Source organism: Aplidium turbinatum, chromosome 10 (assembly GCF_918807975.1).
Source record: "Aplidium turbinatum chromosome 10, kaAplTurb1.1, whole genome shotgun sequence".
Lineage (NCBI taxonomy): Eukaryota > Metazoa > Chordata > Ascidiacea > Aplousobranchia > Polyclinidae > Aplidium > Aplidium turbinatum.
Window position 1 is genome coordinate 23,150,425 of NC_137481.1, and position 18,035 is coordinate 23,168,459.

Here is an 18,035-nt window from a genome sequence, read left to right on the forward strand (position 1 = left end):
ACTACTCCTCTGTCCTAACCATTAGGCAACGCTAGTTGTAGCGAAGCATTCAGTTAAATTTCTTTGTATCAAAATTTTTCGATCAGAATATCACGTGTCGAGTCACATGACTGAAATCAGCTGAATCGCGAGTACGCTTTTCGACGAGTGGGTAATGTTAAAGTGCCTACCTTTGAGCACTGTTGCCAGCTGTCACTCTCCAGTTTCAAACAAGATATTTTGAAATATTTTATTTTCGTTATTTCTTTCTAGTCTTGGATATTTCAAGTGCCCGGCACTGCAGATCCGCATAGTGCCAGAATCTAAATAATAAAAGTAAACAAAAAGGAAGCGCTTACAGACAACATGGCGAGAATTGCAGATTATCTGAAGTTGTGGAGATTGAAATTGAACCTAGCAAAGACCACTGTCACACATTTTCACCCAGAGATATCTAGACACCGGGATGCGAAACTTGTTTTAGCTGCATACAATCGTAGGGCTAGAGGTGGAAAAATAATATATCAAAAATTACTCTCTAATGCGAACAAACTAGATTCATAACCTTAATAGAAGCACTATGCTGAAGCTGACATGAGAAACCAAAACCAGAATATTAGGAAATAAGATGGTATGCCGGAGTTTTTATTTATAACTAAAGCATGATTAATGTACACATACAAATTGAAGATGAGACAAGAACGATACTGTAGACTGCAAACTACTAGGAAATAAGATGGTTTTATTCTAGGATATAAGCATTCCGCAATTGAACAATCATTTCAAACCAAGCAAAGTTTTCTCAAAACTAACAGATAACTTAGGATTATAGAATCCCTTGTGAACTCTACAGGGCAGCAGAAAGTTTGTCTGAAACTATGAGGAGCTAACTAAGCCATCGTAGATATGCGTGGGCTGACAAACAAAAAGTCAGTGGCACAGAAGCGATGACAACAAGGCAACACAGCACGTAGAAGATACAATGAGGGACGGAGGTTTCCGTACAGTAGGCTACAACACTATGGACTACGATTTCTATACGGCGTTTCGTGTACCAATAAACAACAACGTGTCATAAGCAATTAAGCATTAACATCGGTTCAAATATTTACAACCTGAATCAGCATAAATATGATTAACCGTCACTGGTTGCGAACGGCAAAAAATAACTCACTCGTCGGGCTCCTCTTTCCAGGACGAAACCATCAAAAATGAAATAAATTTCTCTTGTTACTAGCCTTTATAGTAGGCTGACACAAGGTCAAGAAAGGCGCTAGAGCGCCAGTCACTAGATACAGTAGAATTCGCCTATAGTGACACCTGAAGGGACCGCGGAAAAAGTGTCACTATAAGCGAAGTGTCACTATAGACGAATGATGACGTCGTTGATAACGTCACTTGTGCAGTATCTGCGCATGCGCATCCCATGTTGGTTTAATTCAAACCCAGTCAGCAAATCAATCTTTTATGGTTCAACCTCTGCATACGTTAAATCAATGTAAAAAGATGGATTTGCTGGCTGGGAACTGGCGAATGCTGATAAGGACAAAATGTGATTCCAACTTAAACTGGAAATACACCGTAAAGTGTCCTTATACGGAAATTTTTGAGCCCAAGGGACAGAAATGTGGTGTCACTGTAAGCAAAGTGTTCTTATACACGAAGTCACTATAGGCGAAGTCATTTCTATGCAAAACATATGGTTTGCAAACGGGACTTTGCAACAGGTGTCACTATAGGCGAAGTGTCACTATAGGCGAATTCTACTGTAGCAGATAATCTAAACATGGCTGTTACAGGGATAGCTTGCTATACAACACGGTGATGCACAGTGCTGATCATGGAATACGTTGATGAGTTGATCAACAAACGGCATCAGTCCAAAATTATTTAAAAAAAAACGGTAAACAGCATTAAATTAACAAGCGCAACAATGAACGATGGCGAACATATTAAGCAAATTCTGCATAGTCTCCGACAAACCAATGGCATGAGCATTGAGCAACAGCACACACAAACGAAGAACAAGGATTTAAAAAGGTCAGAAGGAAAGAAAGTCAGATTGCACGTCTGCTTTGGGCAAGACTCTACAGTCTACACAAAGCAACTCTCGCTCGAACGAAACTATCCCGTCGTTGATGGCTAGCAATAGCTCCACAGGCATTAGTGACTTCCTCAATGAGGCATTCCACAGCCTGAGTATGGGCAGGAAAATGCGGGCATTCAAACTTTTTGTTTGTCAAACTCTTCAGTTAATCCAAGGTAACGTGTGAAAACAAGTGTTGCTGTTCCCAACACAGCAGCTTCTCCTTGACTGATACCCCAAGTTGCAACACTTCCTTCGCAACTGTTGGAAGTGGAAGTCGCATATTTGATGTCCTGAAAATTTTAAACATACCTTGTCTATTCCTATGTCAATAACCAGTTACAAAGTTGAAATAATATTAGCAATTGACAAAATACTTTAACATTAAACGAAACAATAAGTTTAAAAATTATTAAAAATAAATACATGGTTTACACAAGCAGCAAAAGACAGCATAAGTTTTAAAGTGGGTGCAGCATTAACCTGAACATTATTAGAGCAAAAAATCTGAAAAGATATGTGAGAACTCACTTTTTTGTAAACTCTTTTTTGAAGAGTTGTTGACATTGTCTTTTTGTCAAGAAGCCCAATTTGATATAGAAGTGCTTCTACCCATGATGATATTATTGGGAGAGGACAAACTTCAGTTCTTTTGGGAATGCGGTCTTCCTCAAGACAAATACATCAAATGTGAGCTCCTCATTGAGTCCCTACAAATACACATACAGACAAGCTGATATTACACAACATTTTAAAAAGCTTATCCAATTTGTAGCCTAATTGAAAGTGTTGCACTTTTGCCTGTGAAATCCACTTTGTCGAAAATACTATCGCTGATGACTGAATACCTGATTCTACTAGCATGTGATGATATAAGTTAACACAACAGCAGATGATAATTAAGTAGGCTGACATCTTTTGAAAAGAAAATATTTAACCTTTTTTCCAGATTCCTAAAAAACTATTTCATTATGAGGACTCTATCTCTGTAAACGTGCGCAGGCCTCGAAATTCGCTTTTGTTGACGGCGGACAAACGTGTCCGGTCTGAGCAGCTATCTCGGCGGACAAATTAAGTCTCACGGCGGACACACGAGTTTTAGCGTCGATCGTCATGCTTAATCAGTTTATCTTGATAATTCTTCGCCATTTGAAAAGACCAACGACGTGCGTTTGAAGAGTCAAAGCGCCGCGTAGCTGCTTAATACGCCGCATATCTGATTAACTTCTACCGAACGAGGTTGTGTAGCTTCTGGCGTCACAATACTCTGGACACGAGTCGGAAAACTTCTACACTAACGCTACTATTTTCTGCTGTGCAAAGTTTCACTAGGATTTTTTTCTTTAAGTTTATTTTTGCGTGTCATGTGAGCGAAAGTGAATTTTTCCTGGACCTTTTTTTTTCTTACTGTACGTAATACCAAAACTTAACAAATTTTGCTGCATCTTGCTGTAATAGCCTACTCGTATAATCTAATTTTGTAACCAACCTTGGCTTATCAATATTACTCGATCAAAGCCAGACATTGTGACGTAAGACTTGAACTAAGTTGCTCGTGATTGCTGTAGAAAAATCGTACCGTACTCCTATCGATTCTTAGCGAAGAATTAACCTTTGTTACGCTGATTCGATGTCATCAATCGTTGAAGCAACGTAAAAATCGAAAGTTTTCCTGCTTGAATGGAAGCTGAGGATATCGTACAGTATTTTAATTTTCTAGATGCGCGCTAGAATGCGCGAGAAATTGTATTCTCGCAAGTCGCAACAATTGTTCGACGTTCGTGCTAGTAATAAAATTGAACATAAAATTGAGCTATGCAATGACGATTTGTATCGCTAGTTCCTATGTTATTTCTCGGCGGACAAATATGACCGATCTAGATGGTACTTCCCGCGGACATCACATGCTGTGACGGCGGACATGACCGCCGTGAATTTCGAGGCCTGCGTGCGATTAATTTTAAACCTTTAAAGTTCTAAAAACTGTCTGCTGGTTGGCTTTATATGGTATTGATTCATGATGGCTATATGTTCACATTTAATATTTTAACACCTTCCTTACATCCATGTAAAAAATACGGTGCTCTTGCACAAGACGCCCTGTTGGTCAATTGGAAAAAATGATGACGTCACACATATTGGAATAGACTATTATGAAAGAGGAAGAGCGGGGTGGAAATGCACTGAAACACACCGGAAAGAAATTGTCTCCCATTTATTGATTTGTTGTTCAATTTCAACAAATTTGCTATCGTAACCAAAACTTCACCAAAACTTCATTTTAAATGATAAACAATCTAAATCAAATCCAATTAAATGAACATGTTACTGTGTATTGAAGTACTAACTTTCATTTTTATATCTTATTTAATATGCGAGCAATCGTTGTTCGAAGACAGCCCCCCAACGAAGCTTTTGCCCAATGCATTTCAATGACGAATCGATCGTCTTTCAGTTCACGCCCTATGTGATCACGATAATTAATTGTCTCCCATTTATTCATTTCTTGCTCAATTTCAACAGATTTGCTATCGTTGAAAAGCACAAGCAAAGATCTAACCAACTAAGCTAATACCAAGTCCCAAAATATTTCCAGCTTCATCTAGTGGCCACCTAAACTTGACCAAATACAAACCATTATCAAAAGTTTATTTGCAATGATAAAAACATTTAACGGCAACTAATTAAAAGAACATATTACTGTTTATTGAAGGGCTAACTTTCATTTTTATATCTTATTCAATATGCGAGCAATCGTTGTTCGAAGACATCCCCCCAACGAAGCTTTTGCCCAATGCATTTCAATGACGAATCGATCGTCTTTCAGTTCACGCCCTGTGTGATCACGATAATTAATTGTCTCCCATTTATTCATTTCTTGCTCAATTTTAACAGATTTGCTATCGTTGAAAAGCACAAGCATATATCTAACCAACTAAGTTAATATCAAGTCCCAAAATACTACTAGCTCCATCTAGTGGCCACCTAAACTTGACATAATTCAAACCATTATCAAAAGTTTATTTGCAATGATAAAAACATTTAACGACAACCAATTAAAAGAACATATTACTGTTTATTGAAGTGTTAACTTTCATTTTTATATCTTATTTAATATGCAAACAATCGTTGTTCGAAAACAGCCCCCCAACGAAGCTCTTGCCCAATGCATTTCAATGGCGAATCGATCGTCTTTCAGTTCACGCCCTGCGTGTTCACGATAATTAATTGTCTCCCATTTATTCATTTCTTGCTCAATTTCAACAGATTTGCTATCGTTGAAAAGCACAGGCATAGATCTAACCAACTAAGTTAATATCAAGTCCCAAAATACTACTAGCTCCATCTAGTGGCCACCTAAACTTGACCAAATGCAAACCATCACCAAAACTTCATTTGAAATGATAAACAATCTAAATCAAATCCAATTAAAAAAACATGTCACTGTTTATTGAAGGGCTAACCTTCATTTTTATATCTTATTTAATATAGGAGCAATCGTTGTTCGAAGACAGCCCCCCAACGAAGCTTTTTCCCAATGCATTTCAATGGCGAATCGATCGTCTTTCATTTCACGCCCTGCATGTTCACGATAATTAATTGTCTCCCATTTATTTATTTCTTGCTCAATTTAAACAGATTTGCTATCATTAAAAAGCACACGCATGGATCTAACCAACTAAATTAACACCAAATCCTAAAATACTACTAGCTCCATCTAGTGGCCACCTAAACTTGACCAAATTTAAACCATTATCAAAAGTTTATTTGCAATGATAAAAACATTTAACGACAACCAATTGCAAGTAAATATTACTGTTTATTGAAGTGTTAACTTTCATTTTTATATCTTATTCAATATGCGAGCAATCGTTGTTCGAAGACAGCCCCCCCAACGAAGCTTTTGCCCAATGCATTTCAATGGCGAATCGATCGTTTTTCAGTTCACGCCCTGCGTGATCACGATAACTAATTGTCTCCCATTTATTCATTTCTTGCTCAATTTCAACAGATTTGCTATCGTTAAAAAGCACAAGCATAGATCTAACCAACTAAGTTAATATTAAGTCCCAAAATACTACTAGCTCCATCTAGTGGCCACCTAAACTTGACAAACTTCAAACCACTATCAAAAGTTTAATTGCAATGATAAACAGTCTAAGTCAAATCCAATTAAAAGAACATGTTACTGTGTATTAAAGTACTGACTTTCATTTTAATATCTTATTTAATATATGAGCAATCGTTGTTCGAAGACAGCCCCCCAACGAAGATTTTGCCCAATGCATTTCAATGACGAATCGATCGTCTTTCAGTTCACGCCCTGCGTGTTCACGATAATTAATTGTCTCCCATTTATTCATTTCTTGCTCAATTTCAACAGATTTGCTATCGTTGAAAAGCACAAGCATATATCTAACCAACTAAGTTAATATCAAGTCCCAAAATACTACTAGCTCCATCTAGTGGCCACCTAAACTTGACCAAATTCAAACCATAATCAAAGGTTTATTTGCAATGATAAAAACATTAAACGACAACCAATTAGAAGAACATGTTACTGTTTATTGCAGGGCTAAATTTCATTTTTATACCTTGTTTAATATATGAGCAATCGTTGTTCGAAGACAGCCCCCCAACGAAGCTTTTGCCCAATGCATTTCAATGGCGAATCGATCGTCTTTCTGGATTCGCATTGCGTGTTCACGATAATTAATTGTCTCCCATTTACAGTAGAACTCGGTTAATCCGGATTCGGTTAATCCGGATCTTTGCCTAATCCGGATGAAGCTGGAAGTACAAATGAGTCAGGTTTGATAGATCCGTCATCGGTTAATCCGGATCTTCGCCTAATCCGGATGGAATCGCCAGTCAAATCGAATCCGGATTAACCGAGTTCTACTTTTATTATGAAAAAATGCTAAAGTCATAGAAAGGATTAGGATCAGGCACACAAATAGCCTAATTGGTGGTGTAATGGCTTGTCCAAATCAAGTAATGTAACAAACACTGATTAATAGGAAAGCGATGTGTGCTCTAGAGCGGTGTAGAACTTTGATCCTTTGTGAGGTCGTGGAAGAATTCTTGTCACTCGGCGCGCAGTCGACATCAACTGGAAAAGTTCGGTTGAGGAAGCAAGTGATGTCAGCTCCAAGTGCAGGAACCAGAAAATTGTTCCTATTTGGATGGAGAAACTTCTGCAAATAATAAAAAGAAACAACAACCAGCGATACAGTGGGTGCGGATACTTATGTTTTGTTCAATGCTAAGCCAAATAATTTTTTCACAACACATAGGCTAAGCCGAATAAACCTAGGCTTAAATATGGATCAAAGGTAAGTAACGAAACCGTAATGAAATGACTTGGGCTTGCATTCTCGTGTTCTTTCATAACCACATGAAGTCATTTTCCCAAATGCATCCGTGTGTGTAAACAAAATGATTCATAGGTCCAAACCTTAAACGTTGACACACAAAAATCATGTTACAAACGTAACTTTTATTAAGTTAAAAAAATAATTTTGTTTCATGCGACATTGCACTTTTGTTAGCCTAGTTTGTTTGTAATAGAATAAACATCACAAAGTATGTGGGCAGCAACTCTTTTTTATCATTACGTAGCCTTGAAAAGGGCTGTTTTTTGGCAAATGGACGATGTGGCGGCTACAGTAATGGGTAGGACTCCCTTATGGCGCGGAGAACTTCCGGAAAATGTTGTCACCGTGGAAACTGATGTCGCCACATAAATTCATCAAGATACCCAGGTATCATGTGTCTTGTGGTGCCACCCATTCTTTTAAATTTCCGTTTACAATTCAACCACAGGTTTTCAATGTGGTTCGTATGAACCCTTGTGGCCGAAACATAATGATGGTGATGGTTGACCGTTTGGTCGCGATATCTAAGATCTAAAAACATGCGAAAGCAACTTTAAATAAATTTCAGCGTAAAACGCTTGCTGCAACGGTTTCCAAATAGAAATAACAAAAACATGTTAAATTGGTAAATTTATTTTTAATGGATGCATAATTCTTTTGACATGAGCCATCGTGCTTTTTGAAAAGGAGCTGTGCAATTAAGTGGCGAGGTCAGTTGATTGTTTTTTCTGCTCCCAAAGTAACTTTAAATCAGTGTTTCTCAACCTTTTTCGGCCCAAAGCCCCCTTCATGAACTGGCAAAATTTTACCGCCCCCCAACAAAAACGATTAATTATGAAAAGCGAATATAAAACAATAAATATTATTTATTCTACAAAAAGTGCTCAATGCCAAGCACAAAGACAAGCAGAGCGATATAATTATATCAAATATAGTTACCAGTCTCTAAAACCCTTACAGCCTGTTTTAACCTAAAAAGGGGATCATCAGAAGGTCCTTATTCAAACAGAATTATATTTCTATTAGAATAAGGACCTTTTGATGATCCCCTTTTAGGGTGAAACAGGCTGTAAGGGTTTTAGAGACTAGTAACTATATTTGATGAAAAGCAAATATATATTTGCGAGCATGAAAATAGTATAGGCTACTGGTAGTCAGTGTGAACCTTGGGCTTGGTGAGAAAGTGTCAGTTTCTTCACATCCGGTGTATAGCCAGTGAGAAACATTCGAAGATCACCTCTTATGGATATGTCAAGTGGGATTCGCTGTTTGGTATGTAGCAGAACAACATGAATCCCTTTTCCACCAGGTATGAGGTAGGAAATGCTACCACGTACTGTAGATACGTGCTCTTTGACAAAATCGTTACGCTGGGCGATAGATGGGTTTAACCAAAATGCACCCTAGTAATCAAAACGCTCCCTTAATCCGAAGTAATCATACCGCCCCCCTGCAAAATCAAAAACGCCCCCTGGGGGGCGGTACCGCCCACGTTGAGAACCACTGCTTTAAATGGTTAACTGTTGTTAACAGTTTTTACACTATGAATAAGTTGTATCAAGTGGGACTTGGCATGACAGTTTAAGCCATATGGTTGGGTCTGATGCTATCACAACAGAAAAGTACACATTGTACTGTGATATGTCTTCAGACAAGATAAACACAAACTGGTGGTTGAATGACCAATGGGACTGTGCAAGCAATCAATTTTGGGACATATTCTTAAGTTATTTTAAAGCTGAAAGGAATTTTTTTCACTTAAAAAGTATTTTTCGCTAGGGATGTAGATAAGAGCTACTGCTTTATTTTTGTACAATCTTGAAAAGCCTTATTACTATTATTATGAATTATGAATATTAGGGATAAGATCATGTTTTCTTCGGCATTTTTCGGAAATAAAGCTAAGTCTCTATGTTTTCTTGTTGCTAATTCCTGGCTGAGATGTTTGAATGTTTGGTATTGGCAAAACTTGCTCTTTTAATGCAGTTTTGTATAAAATTAGACAATTTCTTTTTAGACTGAAAGCATCAATCTCAATATCGTGATGTCACACGCGTGCCAAAGGGGGGGGGGTTGCAACCCCCAAAACCCCCCTCTTGGCTACGCCACTGGTTAGATCTATACTTGTGCTTTTTAACGATAGCAAATCTGTTGAAATTGAGCAAGAAATGAATAAATGGGAGACAATTAATTATTGTGAACACGCAGGGCGTGAACTGAAAGACGATCGATTCGCCATTGAAATGCATTGGGCAAAAGCTTCGTTGGGGGGCTGTCTTCGAACAACGATTGCTCGCATATTAAATAAGATATAAAAATGAAAGTTATCACTTCAATAAACAGTAACATGTTCTGTTAATTGGTTGTCGTTAAATGTTTTTATCATAGCAATTAAACTTTTGATAGTGGTTTGAATTTGGTCAAGTTTAGGTGGCCACTAGATGGAGCTAGTAGTATTTTGGGACTTGGTAATAACTTAGTTGGTTAGATATATGCTTCTGCTTTTCAACGATAGCAAATCTGTTGAAATTGAGCAAGAAATGAATAAATGGGAGACAATTAATTATCGTGAACACATAGGGCGTGAACTGAAAGACGATCGATTCGTCATTGAAATGCATTGGGCAAAAGCTTCGTTGAGGGGCTGTCTTCGAACAACGATTGCTCGCATATTAAATAAGCTATAAAAATGAAAGTTATCACTTCAATAAACAGTAACATGTTCTTTTAATTGAAATTGATTTAAATTGTTTATCGTTTAAAAGGAAGTTTTGGTAATGGTTTGCATTTGGTCAAGTTTAGGTGGCCACTAGATGAAGCTAGTAGTATTTTGGGACTTGGTATTAACTTAGTTGGTTAGACCTATGCTTCTGCTTTTCAACGATAGCAAATCTGTTGAAATTGAGCAAGAAATGAATAAATGGGAGACAATTAATTATCGTGAACACGCAGGGCGTGAACTGAAAGACGATCGATTCGTCATTGAAATGCATTGGGCAAAAGCTTCGTTGAGGGGGCTGTCTTCGAACAACGATTGCTCGCATATTAAATAAGATATAAAAATGAAAGTTAACACTTCAATAAACAGTAATATGTTCTTTTAAACGGTTGTCGTTAAATGTTTTTATCATTGCAAAAAAACTTTTGATAATGGTTTAAATTTGGTCAAGTTTAGGTGGCCACTAGATGGAGCTAGTAGTATTTTGGGACTTGATATTAACTTAGTTGGTTAGATATATGCTTGTGCTTTTCAACGATAGCAAATCTGTTGAAATTGAGCAAGAAATGAATAAATGGGAGACAATTAATTATCGTGAACACGCAGGGCGTGAACTGAAAGACGATCGATTCGTCATTGAAATGCATTGGGCAAAAGCTTCGTTGGGGGGCTGTCTTCGAACAACGATTGCTCGCATATTAAATAAGATATAAAAATGAAAGTTAACACTTCAATAAACAGTAATATGTTCTTTTAAACGGTTGTCACTAAATGTTTTTATCATTGCAAATAAACTTTTGATAATGGTTTAAATTTGGTCAAGTTTAGGTGGCCACTAGATGGAGTTAGTAGTATTTTGGGACTTGATATTAACTTAGTTGGTTAGATATATGCTTGTGCTTTTCAACGATAGCAAATCTGTTGAAATTGAGCAAGAAATGAATAAATGGGAGACAATTAATTATCGTGAACACGCAGGGCGTGAACTGAAAGACGATCGATTCGCCATTGAAATGCATTGGGCAAAAGCTTCGTTGGGGGGCTGTCTTCGAACAACGATTGCTCGCATATTAAATAAGATATAAAAATGAAAGTCAGTACTTTAATACACAGTAACACGTTCTTTTAATTGGATTTAATTTAGACTGTTTATCATTGCAATTAAACTTTTGATAGTGGTTTGAAGTTTGTCAAGTTTAGGTGGCCACTAGATGGAGCTAGTAGTATTTTGGGACTTGGTATTAACTTAGTTGGTTTGATCTATGCTTGTGCTTTTCAACGATAGCAAATCTGTTGAAATTGAGCAAGAAATGAATAAATGGGAGACAATTAATTATCGTGAACACATAGGGCGTGAACTGAAAGACGATCGATTCGTCATTGAAATGCATTGGGCAAAAGCTTCGTTGAGGGGCTGTCTTCGAACAACGATTGCTCGCATATTAAATAAGCTATAAAAATGAAAGTTATCACTTCAATAAACAGTAACATGTTCTTTTAATTGAATTTGATTTAAATTGTTTATCGTTTAAAATAAAGTTTTGGTAATGGTTTGCATTTGGTCAAGTTTAGGTGGCCACTAGATGGAGCTAGTAGTATTTTGGGACTTGGTATTAACTTAGTTGGTTAGACCTATGCTTCTGCTTTTCAACGATAGCAAATCTGTTGAAATTGAGCAAGAAATGAATAAATGGGAGACAATTAATTATCGTGAACACGCAGGGCGTGAACTGAAAGACGATCGATTCGTCATTGAAATGCATTGGGCAAAAGCTTCGTTGGGGGGCTGTCTTCGAACAACGATTGCTCGCATATTAAATAAGATATAAAAATGAAAGTTAACACTTCAATAAACAGTAATATGTTCTTTTAAACGGTTGTCACTAAATGTTTTTATCATTGCAAATAAACTTTTGATAATGGTTTAAATTTGGTCAAGTTTAGGTGGCCACTAGATGGAGTTAGTAGTATTTTGGGACTTGATATTAACTTAGTTGGTTAGATATATGCTTGTGCTTTTCAACGATAGCAAATCTGTTGAAATTGAGCAAGAAATGAATAAATGGGAGACAATTAATTATCGTGAACACGCAGGGCGTGAACTGAAAGACGATCGATTCGCCATTGAAATGCATTGGGCAAAAGCTTCGTTGGGGGGCTGTCTTCGAACAACGATTGCTCGCATATTAAATAAGATATAAAAATGAAAGTCAGTACTTTAATACACAGTAACACGTTCTTTTAATTGGATTTAATTTAGACTGTTTATCATTGCAATTAAACTTTTGATAGTGGTTTGAAGTTTGTCAAGTTTAGGTGGCCACTAGATGGAGCTAGTAGTATTTTGGGACTTGGTATTAACTTAGTTGGTTTGATCTATGCTTGTGCTTTTCAACGATAGCAAATCTGTTGAAATTGAGCAAGAAATGAATAAATGGGAGACAATTAATTATCGTGAACACATAGGGCGTGAACTGAAAGACGATCGATTCGTCATTGAAATGCATTGGGCAAAAGCTTCGTTGAGGGGCTGTCTTCGAACAACGATTGCTCGCATATTAAATAAGCTATAAAAATGAAAGTTATCACTTCAATAAACAGTAACATGTTCTTTTAATTGAATTTGATTTAAATTGTTTATCGTTTAAAATAAAGTTTTGGTAATGGTTTGCATTTGGTCAAGTTTAGGTGGCCACTAGATGGAGCTAGTAGTATTTTGGGACTTGGTATTAACTTAGTTGGTTAGACCTATGCTTCTGCTTTTCAACGATAGCAAATCTGTTGAAATTGAGCAAGAAATGAATAAATGGGAGACAATTAATTATCGTGAACACGCAGGGCGTGAACTGAAAGACGATCGATTCGTCATTGAAATGCATTGGGCAAAAGCTTTGTTGGGGGGCTGTCTTCGAACAACGATTGCTCGCATATTAAATAAGATATAAAAATGAAAGTTAACACTTCAATAAACAGTAATATGTTCTTTTAAACGGTTGTCGTTAAATGTTTTTATCATTGCAAAAAAACTTTTGATAATGGTTTAAATTTGGTCAAGTTTAGGTGGCCACTAGATGGAGCTAGTAGTATTTTGGGACTTGATATTAACTTAGTTGGTTAGATATATGCTTGTGCTTTTCAACGATAGCAAATCTGTTGAAATTGAGCAAGAAATGAATAAATGGGAGACAATTAATTATCGTGAACACGCAGGGCGTGAACTGAAAGACGATCGATTCGCCATTGAAATGCATTGGGCAAAAGCTTCGTTGGGGGGCTGTCTTCGAACAACGATTGCTCGCATATTAAATAAGATATAAAAATGAAAGTTAACACTTCAATAAACAGTAATATGTTCTTTTAAACGGTTGTCGTTAAATGTTTTTATCATTGCAAATAAACTTTTGATAATGGTTTAAATTTGGTCAAGTTTAGGTGGCCACTAGATGGAGCTAGTAGTATTTTGGGACTTGATATTAACTTAGTTGGTTAGATATATGCTTGTGCTTTTCAACGATAGCAAATCTGTTGAAATTGAGCAAGAAATGAATAAATGGGAGACAATTAATTATCGTGAACACGCAGGGCGTGAACTGAAAGACGATCGATTCGCCATTGAAATGCATTGGGCAAAAGCTTCGTTGGGGGGCTGTCTTCGAACAACGATTGCTCGCATATTAAATAAGATATAAAAATGAAAGTCAGTACTTTAATACACAGTAACATGTTCTTTTAATTGGATTTAATTTAGACTGTTTATCATTGCAATTAAACTTTTGATAGTGGTTTGAAGTTTGTCAAGTTTAGGTGGCCACTAGATGGAGCTAGTAGTATTTTGGGACTTGGTATTAACTTAGTTGGTTTGATCTATGCTTGTGCTTTTCAACGATAGCAAATCTGTTGAAATTGAGCAAGAAATGAATAAATGGGAGACAATTAATTATCGTGAACACATAGGGCGTGAACTGAAAGACGATCGATTCGTCATTGAAATGCATTGGGCAAAAGCTTCGTTGAGGGGCTGTCTTCGAACAACGATTGCTCGCATATTAAATAAGCTATAAAACTGAAAGTTATTACTTCAATAAACAGTAACATGTTCTTTTAATTGAATTTGATTTAAATTGTTTATCGTTTAAAATAAAGTTTTGGTAATGGTTTGCATTTGGTCAAGTTTAGGTGGCCACTAGATGGAGCTAGTAGTATTTTAAGACTTGGTATTAACTTAGTTGGTTAGATCTATGCCTGTGCTTTTCAACGATAGCAAATCTGTTGAAATTGAGCAAGAAATGAATAAATGGGAGACAATTATTTATCGTGATCACACAGGGCGTGAACTGAAAGACGATCGATTCGCCATTGAAATGCATTGGGCAAAAGCTTCGTTGGGGGGCTGTCTTCGAACAACGATTGCTCGCATATTAAATAAGATATAAAAATGAAAGTTAGCCCTTCAATAAACAGTAATATGTTCTTTTAATTGGTTGTCGTTAAATGTTTTTATCATTGCAAATAAACTTTTGATAATGGTTTAAATTTGGTCAAGTTTAGGTAGCCACTAGATGAAGCTAGTAGTATTTTGGGACTTGGTATTAACTTAGTTGGTTTGATCTATGCTTGTGCTTTTCAACGATAGCAAATCTGTTGAAATTGAGCAAGAAATGAATAAATGGGAGACAATTAATTATCGTGAACACGCAGGGCGTGAACTGAAAGACGATCGATTCGTCATTGAAATGCATTGGGCAAAAGCTTCGTTGAGGGGGCTGTCTTCGAACAACGATTGCTCGCATATTAAATAAGATATAAAAATGAAAGTTAACACTTCAATAAACAGTAATATGTTCTTTTAAACGGTTGTCGTTAAATGTTTTTATCATTGCAAAAAAACTTTTGATAATGGTTTAAATTTGGTCAAGTTTAAGTGGCCACTAGATGGAGCTAGTAGTATTTTGGGACTTGATATTAACTTAGTTGGTTAGATAGATGCTTGTGCTTTTCAACGATAGCAAATCTGTTGAAATTGAGCAAGAAATGAATAAATGGGAGACAATTAATTATCGTGAACACGCAGGGCGTGAACTGAAAGACGATCGATTCGCCATTGAAATGCATTGGGCAAAAGCTTCGTTGGGGGGCTGTCTTCGAACAACGATTGCTCGCATATTAAATAAGATATAAAAATGAAAGTCAGTACTTTAATACACAGTAACATGTTCTTTTAATTGGATTTAATTTAGACTGTTTATCATTGCAATTAAACTTTTGATAGTGGTTTGAATTTGGTCAAGTTTAGGTGGCCACTAGATGGAGCTAGTAGTATTTTGGAACTTGGTATTAACTTAGTTGGTTAGATCTATGCTTCTGCTTTTCAACGATAGCAAATCTGTTGAAATTGAGCAAGAAATGAATAAATGGGAGACAATTAATTATCGTGATCACACAGGGCGTGAACTGAAAGACGATCGATTCGCCATTGAAATGCATTGGGCAAATGCTTCGTTGGGGGGCTGTCTTCGAACAACGATTGCTCGCATATTAAATAAGATATAAAAATGAAAGTTAGCCCTTCAATAAACAGTAATATGTTCTTTTAAACGGTTGTCACTAAATGTTTTTATCATTGCAAATAAACTTTTGATAATGGTTTAAATTTGGTCAAGTTTAGGTGGCCACTAGATGGAGCTAGTAGTATTTTGGGACTTGATATTAACTTAGTTGGTTAGATATATGCTTGTGCTTTTCAACGATAGCAAATCTGTTGAAATTGAGCAAGAAATGAATAAATGGGAGACAATTAATTATCGTGAACACGCAGGGCGTGAACTGAAAGACGATCGATTCGCCATTGAAATGCATTGGGCAAAAGCTTCGTTGGGGGGCTGTCTTCGAACAACGATTGCTCGCATATTAAATAAGATATAAAAATGAAAGTCAGTACTTTAATACACAGTAACACGTTCTTTTAATTGGATTTAATTTAGACTGTTTATCATTGCAATTAAACTTTTGATAGTGGTTTGAAGTTTGTCAAGTTTAGGTGGCCACTAGATGGAGCTAGTAGTATTTTGGGACTTGGTATTAACTTAGTTGGTTTGATCTATGCTTGTGCTTTTCAACGATAGCAAATCTGTTGAAATTGAGCAAGAAATGAATAAATGGGAGACAATTAATTATCGTGAACACATAGGGCGTGAACTGAAAGACGATCGATTCGTCATTGAAATGCATTGGGCAAAAGCTTCGTTGAGGGGCTGTCTTCGAACAACGATTGCTCGCATATTAAATAAGCTATAAAAATGAAAGTTATCACTTCAATAAACAGTAACATGTTCTTTTAATTGAATTTGATTTAAATTGTTTATCGTTTAAAATAAAGTTTTGGTAATGGTTTGCATTTGGTCAAGTTTAGGTGGCCACTAGATGGAGCTAGTAGTATTTTGGGACTTGGTATTAACTTAGTTGGTTAGACCTATGCTTCTGCTTTTCAACGATAGCAAATCTGTTGAAATTGAGCAAGAAATGAATAAATGGGAGACAATTAATTATCGTGAACACGCAGGGCGTGAACTGAAAGACGATCGATTCGTCATTGAAATGCATTGGGCAAAAGCTTCGTTGGGGGGCTGTCTTCGAACAACGATTGCTCGCATATTAAATAAGATATAAAAATGAAAGTTAACACTTCAATAAACAGTAATATGTTCTTTTAAACGGTTGTCACTAAATGTTTTTATCATTGCAAATAAACTTTTGATAATGGTTTAAATTTGGTCAAGTTTAGGTGGCCACTAGATGGAGTTAGTAGTATTTTGGGACTTGATATTAACTTAGTTGGTTAGATATATGCTTGTGCTTTTCAACGATAGCAAATCTGTTGAAATTGAGCAAGAAATGAATAAATGGGAGACAATTAATTATCGTGAACACGCAGGGCGTGAACTGAAAGACGATCGATTCGCCATTGAAATGCATTGGGCAAAAGCTTCGTTGGGGGGCTGTCTTCGAACAACGATTGCTCGCATATTAAATAAGATATAAAAATGAAAGTCAGTACTTTAATACACAGTAACACGTTCTTTTAATTGGATTTAATTTAGACTGTTTATCATTGCAATTAAACTTTTGATAGTGGTTTGAAGTTTGTCAAGTTTAGGTGGCCACTAGATGGAGCTAGTAGTATTTTGGGACTTGGTATTAACTTAGTTGGTTTGATCTATGCTTGTGCTTTTCAACGATAGCAAATCTGTTGAAATTGAGCAAGAAATGAATAAATGGGAGACAATTAATTATCGTGAACACATAGGGCGTGAACTGAAAGACGATCGATTCGTCATTGAAATGCATTGGGCAAAAGCTTCGTTGAGGGGCTGTCTTCGAACAACGATTGCTCGCATATTAAATAAGCTATAAAAATGAAAGTTATCACTTCAATAAACAGTAACATGTTCTTTTAATTGAATTTGATTTAAATTGTTTATCGTTTAAAATAAAGTTTTGGTAATGGTTTGCATTTGGTCAAGTTTAGGTGGCCACTAGATGGAGCTAGTAGTATTTTGGGACTTGGTATTAACTTAGTTGGTTAGACCTATGCTTCTGCTTTTCAACGATAGCAAATCTGTTGAAATTGAGCAAGAAATGAATAAATGGGAGACAATTAATTATCGTGAACACGCAGGGCGTGAACTGAAAGACGATCGATTCGTCATTGAAATGCATTGGGCAAAAGCTTCGTTGGGGGGCTGTCTTCGAACAACGATTGCTCGCATATTAAATAAGATATAAAAATGAAAGTTAACACTTCAATAAACAGTAATATGTTCTTTTAAACGGTTGTCGTTAAATGTTTTTATCATTGCAAAAAAACTTTTGATAA

At 36.4% G+C, this 18,035-nt stretch overlaps 1 long non-coding RNA gene across 2 annotated transcripts in view; it reads right to left on the minus strand.

Moving 5' to 3' along the window:
* Positions 1-387: 387 nt before the first annotated feature.
* The window catches only part of LOC145778467 (uncharacterized), a 30,124-nt gene continuing 12,476 nt past the window's right edge, over positions 388-18,035 (minus strand). The window contains exons 1-3 of one of the 2 annotated variants that reach the window (XR_014290437.1): positions 4,786-4,903; positions 2,597-2,775; positions 388-2,358 (exon numbers count right to left, since the gene is read on the minus strand). This is a non-coding gene — a long non-coding RNA (uncharacterized LOC145778467). Of the gene's footprint in view, positions 2,359-2,596; positions 2,776-4,785; positions 4,904-18,035 lie in introns of those variants that run through there. The other variant, XR_014290438.1, reaches the window with a different exon arrangement.